Here is a 9,991-nt window from a genome sequence, read left to right as displayed (position 1 = left end):
CCATGCGTACAAACGTCTGACGTAAAAATCTAGGATTCATCAATATGTTCTAACCTAAATTTGTTTGTACTCTTGTTACAAATGTCGAACTTTCTCAGACCAGCGTACGCATAAAATGATGAAGGCCTGACTGTCCTGAAAAATGGAAAACACACCCTTTTAACTAAATGCATTGAATATTAAAATTCCATTTATTTAAATAAAAATAGTAGATAGATGCCCTTTTATCCTCATCTAGATATAAACCTGCTGAATTCATATTTATGTTTCTGTATAAATGGAGCATCGCTTTTTCTGCAACAATGAAGTAAAACACTGTGTTGTGTCTTAATCTGCGGAAGGAACTCTTCTGTCTACAGGAATGTGCGTGTGTGTGTGTTCGTCTTTGTCCCTCTCCACACAAACTGATAATCGCATGTATTAAGTTATTCATTGATGATGTCAGAACATGAATCCGGATTTTTCCGCTCACTTTAACCCTGATGTCCTGACTGTGCACGTCATGTCATATCACATGTTGTGTAGCAGATTTAAACATGTGTCTTATAAACTCTAAAGCGAATCAAACAAACACAAAGTAAAGACCTGTATGTGATCTTATAACTTGTGATCAGTGATGGTGTTAATTGTTAAAGCGCAGGTCAGAGGAGTGAGGAGGAAACAGACTCTGACACAGACTGGACCTTTAATGTGCGTCTGATCCTGAAGCAGCTGTGTTATGATTATTCAGCATACACGTCGCAATGCATCTTAGAATTGAGAAATGTCCACAGCCCTAGTGCTCAGCATTATGCAGGACACAGCATTCAGTGTTTCAGTTATTGCAACCCAGGCTAAATTTTTTTAAACATCACTCTGGAGGACACGCTACAGAAAAGTGTCTTTTGTGTCTTCCACCTCCGACGCCTTCAATATATGCTTCTGTGAAATTGTTCCCCTTTTTACCTTTTTGGGCAGTCTCTCTTCAACTGTTCAGCACACCGCTCTGTTCGTGACATACGGATGTCCTTATATGGAGAAAGAGAGACGTGGCAGTATGCTAATTGCAGAGAGCAGACACAAGCCTTTAGAAAGATTCTGACTCACGAAACATATGCCTGGTGATAAGAACAAAATCTGCTACATTTTTGCGCACATGTTAGTAAATGAGACCCAATGTCTTCTGATATCCTCCTCTGGTGCCGCGTTCACATTAACCCGGACACACCACACATGCTGCACACAAGGGTGCATGCGGGGTGCGCGGTAGCATCACTCATTCCGGCAGCATCTCTGTGTATCGCTGATGTTGTCACATGCCCATTCAGTGAAAGTACACAGGCACTTGAATGCGTCCCCAGGCAGGAGGATATCAGAAGACATTTAGGCTAAAAACATGATGTAAATGACGTTTTATGTAGAATTTGAATGTCGGGGCTTCCGGACACTTGGATGACACCACAGGGTCATCAGTTAGTTAAATTGCATTGGCTTTGGCTGCAACACTGTTTACCCCTGAAACTCCAAAGGTGTTTTGTGGACTTTTGGATCCATCGGCATAGTGGTGAGTAGATTTTTATTTCTCGGTTAACCATCCCTTTAAGCTGGGCCGAGAGAAGGGAGGAGCAGAGAGCAGTGTTTGTAATGCAAAGGTGAATTACATTTTAATGCTACCTTCAGGTGCTGTCAAAAAATAGAAACACAACACATTTACAACCAAGCTTAAGTCTCACAGTGTAGATAGTTTCCCTATTTACATTCCACAGCCGCTGTTGAACAGTTCTTTTCTATTAATTACACCTGTATGATTTAAAATAATCACCAGTGTTGTGTTTATTTGCAGCGTTGTATGTTCATAGCTTGTTTTCTTCCTGACGTACCTGAACTCATCACTAGGTGTCCATTTAGAGCAGACTGGACTTTTAAGTACTACCCGAAATTAAAACTAATAGAAACTAAAATTAGACAACAAACAAAACAAGCCAAAAATCCATACATTTATATTTAAGTCAGATACCATACAGTTTGATCTTAACTTGCTAAAAGTTTACTACTTAAAGTTTCTGGATTGAACTCACTCATTTGAAATTTGGTTCTGAATTTACATTCATATCAGACCCATATTGTGTATCCTCTGCTCTCCCTGAATCCATTCACCCATTCAAGTAAACAAACCCTGCTTATATAGCTTGATAAAATAGTTTGAATAATAAAACTTAGTGACATATTGCACTAGTCTTTGCTATTAATGTTTAATTTAACCACAGCTCTGCACAGCACAGCAAACTCAAGGTATTGGGTGTCCTCTTTTCAGTCATTGCAATGCCTGCTGTCAAGTTATGGAAGAGTGCATATAAAGGAGGAGGATGAGTGAAGAGGAAAGTAAAGCTGGGTGAGGCTGGAGAGGTATAAGGAAGAGGGTGAGTAAAATGAAAACCAACCTGGTGAAAATAAACAAGAATGGGAAGTAGATGTTAGAGTAAGAGGCAAAGAGAAGCATACAAACATTGAATTGTTAAAGTTAAATTGTGTAGAATTAATTGACATAAAGTGGGGAAGTCTCATGTTGCAGCTGAATACCCCTCACCTCATCCTCCCCTTCCATAGAGAGGACCCCCCCCCCCATGTATATATAAAGTATTTCAATATAAAGGCCCATTCTAGATAAATAAAACAACAATTTGTATAATTTAGATAAAACACACTCATGAAAACATCACTAGGATTATTTAATATTAAATTTCTAATATATCCCTTTCACCTAAATCTTACAAACTGGACCTTTACAGAATATGCTGAAAATTAGGGGAGGAGGAAGAGATGAGGCTGTGGGAGGAAGGTGGACAGAAAACAAAAAAGAGGATTGAGGAAAGATTGTGTGTGTGTTGTCTACTTGTATGTTTATCTATAGTAATGAGGTCCAATTTTGCTTCATCATTGTGAGGACATTTTGGCTTGGTTATGGTTGGCATTTAGTTGTGATGCTTAAGATTAGGGTAAGGGGCTAGAGAATGCATTATGCCAATGAATGTCCACACCCAACTAGAGACACAAGTGTGTATGTTTGTGTGTGTGGTCTGGTTCTTAAAACCTTTTTAATGTCTAAAGGCTGGTTTATACTGCCAGCGGCACCAGACAATAACCCAGTCAATAATGGTGTTCTTATATCTCGTTGTGTGTTTGTGCTGCGGTGTAGGCTATGTTTTTTTTTCTTTTGTTGGAACAAATTTAAACAACATAATAACATTACACAGTTAATGGACTCATCTATCCCTCTGGCTCTTTTGGCTCTTAGAGTGAAATAATCCAATAGGCTGGAAATAAGAAATTTGAAGAGAGCTAACCCTATTGAGTACTGAGTCTCTGGGATTATCTCACTACCAGTCAGTATCCTCTTAAAAGAGAACTGTGAATCAAGAGTAAAAAACTGCTCAGCTGTTACAGACTAAAACTGAAGGTCCCACAGTTTGTAACACATCAAGTGCCTTTATTTAGTGCTATTGTGGAAAGAAGAAAAATACAGTCTTCTCCAGAATGAGACTAGTAGCACCATATATGCTTCATCTCTGGTAGCTCAGATAGATCCAGGTTGTTGAGTCTGGCCTCGAGCAAATACTTGAAATAAAATAGCTGTTGTTAGGAGACTGTCCTACTGTACAAGAGAGTATAGAAGTAACTTGCTTAAGCTGGCTTTTACAACCCATAATTGTGTTTTTATTGTTTGATGTCAAGGCTTTGGCTCAGCAGGTTAAAAAAAAGAGAAACCCTGGGTGTAAGCTCAGCCTCAATCTCTTGCCGGCTGCTGAATCTATAATTCGGGTCCACCCGGACCAAACTGACTTTTTTTCTTTGAGTGAACGCCTGGTGAAAGGGTGTTTTTATAAAGAAATTACCAGATTTGCTGCAGTTCCCCTTGAAGTCGCCATATCTTTGCCTGACAGCTTGCAGTGAAAGTAACTCAGTGAGGGTCGACCAATAACATTGAAATAAAAGAACTCTTGTTTGGCTGGTGAAGTATATGTATTTAGACAGAAATTAACCAAATACAATTTGAAAGCATTTTCTATTGAATGCTCACAGGCAATGGCGATCTACCAGGAGCATTGTAAGGGTGAACTATTATTATTTAATTAAATTATGTTTAACATGTTTATATAGGCTTTTTTTCTCTTCGGATGTCCCAGCGGCCGTAGTAATAATCCGCCACTGCCTGCTACCAAAACGTACTGGCTCCAATTTCCTGGATCATCCTGTCTTCTGTAACCCTCTTCAGCCTACTCTTCCTTTTCAGAAACCCCATGTTCACTGGAGACACCACAGATAAGAGACTCAACCCCTAGCTATTTTTCTGCTGCTGCAATACTAAGTCTGACCCAGCCTGTCTGACGATTCCCTGCTCAGCCCTTCACTTTCCTCAGTCCCTTGCTCCATGATTTACCTGCAAACTGTACAATAAACTGTGAAACCTTTCTTTCATGTTCTTTGTCTGCATTGTTTCTACGCCATTTTGAACATAAACTTAAAAATCTTGTCAAAATGTTTCATCAACAATACGTACCTTATAGAGATCAGCGGGGACGATTAGGTTTCAACTATGAAGAAAAATATACATTCAAAAGCATTATCTCCCATTCATACTTGCTTGTGCAATTTGGATAAATGCTGCTCTATAATCACAGATAAGTGATGAAGGTGTTTTTATTACCCTATCCACACCTTTAAAAGTGGATTGTCATTTCTCTGTATGGTCAAAGATAAGCTTATTGAGCTTCATTCATTAAAAACATGACTATTTTCCCCTGTTCTTGTAATGAAAAAAAGTCTGAAGACACACAGAAAGGCAGAACTGTTCTGTAAAATAATTTAAGAGGACAGGGATGTTGTATACATTCATTATACTTTAATCCATCACACAAACACAAACACACACACACAGGCTATGCAATAGTTACTGTTAAAGAAACCAGGCCCAAGTCTCTGCTGCTTTTGTTTTGTCATATCAAATTATGTAAGCTATATGTGTTCCCTGAATGACCTCTTTTCATTTGCCCCTTTGTCATACATGTAAGCAAAATCCATCTCCCATAGAATGTCTTGTCAGAGATTTTGCAAATTCTAGTAAGAGAACATGATGTTCCACTGTTGGCTTGATCTAGTCAAAACAAACATACTCTGGACTTAGAGAAAGTTGAAACTCTGATACATTTCTTTTATATGCTGAGATGTGGGAGAGTTATTCTCTTTGAAGAACAAGTTCAGGTATTTTAGTTTAAAAATTAAGGCACAGGAGCATCCAAGCTAAAATATTATTGTTTTGAGTGTTTACATTTTTTTTTCAGTTGAATTATTATTATTGTTATTATCACTACTATTATTATAATTATAATTATTATTGTCAGATATTACTTATTTTCAGTATCATCTCAATGGAGATCTTGTTTACAATCAGTCACATGTTGAAAGAGCACAAAGAGATAATGATTGGATGATAGCAACTTGACGTTTGAGGGGTGTTGTTTGCAAGTGGCAGTTTCATTGGCAAAACAAACACACATCTAAAATGACTGATGTCCACTCTTGCACTTCAATCCTCCCATTCTGCTGTGTATATTCTTCTGCCCCATCAGCTTGTGTGTGTGTGTGTGTCTATTTGTATGGTGTGGCTCACGCAATGTAAATTAGATTTCAGAACATCACACTGCAGCTGAGTTGATCTTTTTCATTTTCCTTGAACAATGAAAATTAAATATAGAAATCCAGAGATGGAAAGAGCGACATTTCGCTTTCAAAGTACTCATGAATGTTGGAAATATTGTTATTTTATTAATGTACTCTGCTACACGCGCCATCTATTGCACACCTGAGGCCTGTTTCAGGTAGCTGGTTTAACATACTCTGAGTTTAATCCTGCGCTCTGAGTTGGTTGACTCAGAGTTCAGGGTTGAAAAGCAACTCTGGGTTTTCGGTTTCAGAACAGGTGATCAGCGTTGGCTTAATCAACTCTGAGTGTGTTCTTGCTGGGTTGGGGGCGTGCCTGTTGACTATAAAGAGCCATCATCAATGGATCTCTGATAACATGATCAAACATGGACCAAAAACGTAGATCCAGTTACTTTTCACCCACGGAATTGGAAATATTAATGCACGCATATGCCGAGCAGGTACCCATTTTCACCAAAAAAAGTAATACCGCCGCGGCAGCGAGAGCGCGAGAGAGAGCTTGGCAGGAAATAGCCAAACAAGTCAATGCGTGAGTAAAATAAAATAGTAAAATAAAATAAGAGGAAAGTTTAATATCTTCCACTTATTCAATATGTAAATTGTGTGTGTGTGTGTGTGTGTGTCAATTTACACAGGAACAACCCGAGTTGCCCCAAGAGGACTTGGCAGCAAATGAAAATGAAGTACAAAAATATAGTTCAAACAGGTAAACTAATGTTTAATTGAAATCAAATCAATTGTGCTGTTTTGCCTGCTCTACCTAATTTAACAGCTATATTCAACATGTGATGGGTCTATATTTAAGCAGTATATGTAAGTAGTACATTTCTCAGCCACCCCAACACTGCCAATATTTAATAGGATTTAGATATATTAGAAGGCTACTCCTAGGCAAAATGCATTATATATGTATGTATGTATGTATGTATGTATGTATGTATGTATGTATGTATGTATGTATGTATGTATGTATGTATGTATGTATGTATGTATGTATGTATGTATGTATGTATGTATGTATGTATGTATGTATGTATGTATGTATGTATGTATGTATGTATGTGTATATACATATATATGTGTCTTCAAAATAGCGCTTACTGAATATTAGGGTAACATTTTCCTCCATGTTAGCAAATCGAAAAAAAGCAGAGGCCCGGAAGACTGGAGGGGGTCCACCACCTGCGGCCCTCACAGAGGCTGAGGAGATGGCCCTCAGCCAACAGAGTATGCGTCCTGTGGCTGAGGGCATCCCTGGAGGGAGCTCCTCTGATCCCCCCACCCCCCAGGATAGAAGTGCCTTTATCAGAGGTTGGTTATTCAAAATAATTAAATATGTACATGCAACCCAGCGCGTTGCAAATTAGATGGGGCAATATTCTGGCTCAAGTAATAATTTCACTGTCTAATCATCTTCTTCCAGTTACTGATGGCGTCATCGCCCTACTGGAACCAGATGCCCTCACCAACCTCCATGCAATTGTAACAATTCTTCACCTTCCACAGATTATTAATAATGTCTTGATAATTGCTGAACACAACTGTTAATGTCATCAGGAAGATGATGGAGAAACATTGTCTGCAGCATTTGACAGGGAAGAGGAAAGGCCTATTGAGGTTAACACCTTTTAAAATTAACATCTAAAAGTTGATGATAGCGTTGTATAGTTTAAAACTGACATCTTCTTTCTCTCAAACAGGATGAAATCGAATTCAATGAGAGGCCATCCACTTCTAGCTCTACTTCACAGCTTACCTCTATAAGATTCTCCCTGGAATTATAATGAAACGCTGTACTTGGCACTGTGAAATCCAATGTCATCTTTTGCATTCCTATAGCTTCCAGTCAAAGAGCTCTATAAAATCTATCTGGGAAAACAAATAAACAAAGCAGACTTGGAAATGGACCACATTAGGCAAAAGATGCAAAAGGATGCTTTGGAGATCCAAATTTTGGAACATAAGTTAAAGGTGGGTGAGGTACAAACTGGGATACTGTTTCCTGCTCCAAAAACATACCCAATATGAATGACCTTTTTTTTTTGTGCTTTCAGGAAATAAAGAAATCCTCATAAAAAGTAGATTGTCTTTATTAGAACACGGGCTGTGGTGGGACAAGTTATTTTGTTGAACAGTGTCACCCCCTACCAGAGGCTGGGTCTGTCACACGAGTTTACTATCATACAGGAAGGCGAAAGAATGCCAAAGAAAACATTTCGGAAATAATAAAATACATTTAACTACATAGAAAACTCAAACAAAATGATTTTGGCAGAGTCTTTCTCTAACCACCCTTCCGTCCTGTGGATCCATGGCATGGTTTGGGTTTATGTGCTGCTCATCTGCAAATGCAGGTGGGCAATTTTCCCCTCTCATAATCGCGATGTTGTGTAGAACCACACACGCAATTATTATGTCACATGCCCTTTCTGGTGTGACTCGCAGCATTTGGAGGCACTGGAATCTTGCCTTCAGGACCCCGAACGTGTTTTCGACCCTGGCTCTCGTCCTCATATGCGCCAGGTTGTAGCGCTGCTGTGGTCCTGGCACGGGATCGGCATACGGGGTCAGAAGGCAAGGCTGGTAGGGGTACCCTCTGTCACCTAAAACATGACCGTCGAACTCTCCTACGATACAGGTGAAATATTAATCATCTGAACAAATATGGATTCTAAATCCTTCAAATATAGGCTTAACTCACCACGGGCAAAGCGAGTGCTCAGATTAGACTCCCGAAATATGCGTGCGTCATGCACAGACCCCGGCCACTTTGCCTCCACTTGGGTGATGATATTTCTGGCATCACATACAACCTTCAAATTGCAGAGGAGTATAATTAGATACAGAGGCTGTTTTGTTAAGTATCTTTAATTTAAAATGCTGAAGGTCTAGGCCTTCACCTGTACCTGCACATTGATGCTGTGGAAGGACTTCCTATTAACATAGTCTCCTTCATTCACTGAAGGAGCTTTAATAGGAATATGAGTTCCATCGATGCACCCGATGACACCCGGAAAATCTAGAACATTACAAATTAATTAATTTAATTAAATTGTGCACATTATTTATTACATTAAAACGTTCCAAGAAACAAATAGGCTACATTGTTGCTACTGTTACCTGCAATTCTGTAGAACTCTTCCTTGATTGTTCGTATAGGTCGGTGACTTGGAAACATCACAAACGTGTAAAGAAAACGTTTCAGTGCCAAAGTCACATTTCTGACAGACCGACACACGGTTGCCTTTGAAATGTGCTCGGCGTCACCGACGTTGTAAAGAAAGCTGCCGTTTGCAAAAAAACGGAGTGCCACACAAATAATTTGTATTGAACTTAAAGCATGCCCCCGGTGCGTTTGACAGTTAACATGGGGGCTGAGAAGGTGGTCTAAATAAATAGAATAGATTGCGCTGAAAAACGATAGCGCTCGTGAAGAAAATTATCAGGAAAAGAAAGTATATCCAACCGGGGTCTTAATAATCGTTCCTCACGGAGATTCCTTCTGAGGATCGCAGCCTCTACGTCCACGGGCTCTCGTAGAAAAGGACATGCCATTTCTAACACTTCCTTCTGTCGGAGAGCTGCCTCCAGCCTTATAGACAACAAACTCAGAGTAGGTCTAACCACTTCCCGAGCAGGTTAGGTCCACGGCGTATGTTGCCGCAGCAACTAACTCTCGGTTGCGCTGAACCTGCTACCTGAAACGGAAAACCCAGAGTTTCCACTAACTCAGAGCGAACAAACTCGGGGTTGCCTCAAAACCAGCTACCTGAAACAGGCCTCTGACCATCTTAGGAGAGAGACCTCTCACATGTTGCTTGTTGTTGTTGTTTTTCTTAACTCTTTATGAGGATTAGGGCAGAGGATGTCACACCTTGTTAAGCCATGAGACAAACTATAATTTGTGAAAATGGGCTTTACAAATAAAATTTGATGGATTGACAGTAAAACTTTCAGGTTGAGAGCCACGTTGGCAGCAATTTAAGGAGGACTAAACTAAGTAAATAAATCAAGAGTCGTAATAATAAATATAATATCACAGTTCTTCTCTGACTCTTTCCCCTAAATTTATTGTAAGTAAATTGCTCAGTGGTGCAAAAACTGGAATATAGGGATTTATGTATGTGTGTGTGAGCTAATTTATTGGGTGGCCTACTACTACCAGATCTGACCCTACTCAACTTTTATTATTATTATTGTTATTATTAATATTTGTATTATTAACTGGTGCTGCTATCATTAATAAACCCATCACATCTATAAGTATCACTCTTGTTATTTTCCTTATAAC

At 39.3% G+C, this 9,991-nt stretch overlaps 1 pseudogene; it reads right to left on the bottom strand.

Annotated features, from left to right (window-relative positions):
* Positions 1 to 7,953: 7,953 nt before the first annotated feature.
* On the bottom strand, positions 7,954 to 9,255 carry LOC133009769 (putative nuclease HARBI1; annotated as a pseudogene).
* Between the last annotated feature and the right edge of the window lie 736 nt (positions 9,256 to 9,991).

The sequence above is a fragment of the Limanda limanda genome, chromosome 8, assembly GCF_963576545.1.
Source record: "Limanda limanda chromosome 8, fLimLim1.1, whole genome shotgun sequence".
Classification (NCBI taxonomy): domain Eukaryota; kingdom Metazoa; phylum Chordata; class Actinopteri; order Pleuronectiformes; family Pleuronectidae; genus Limanda; species Limanda limanda.
Note: the sequence above shows the minus strand (reverse complement) of the source record. Positions and strands in the feature narration are given on the sequence as shown.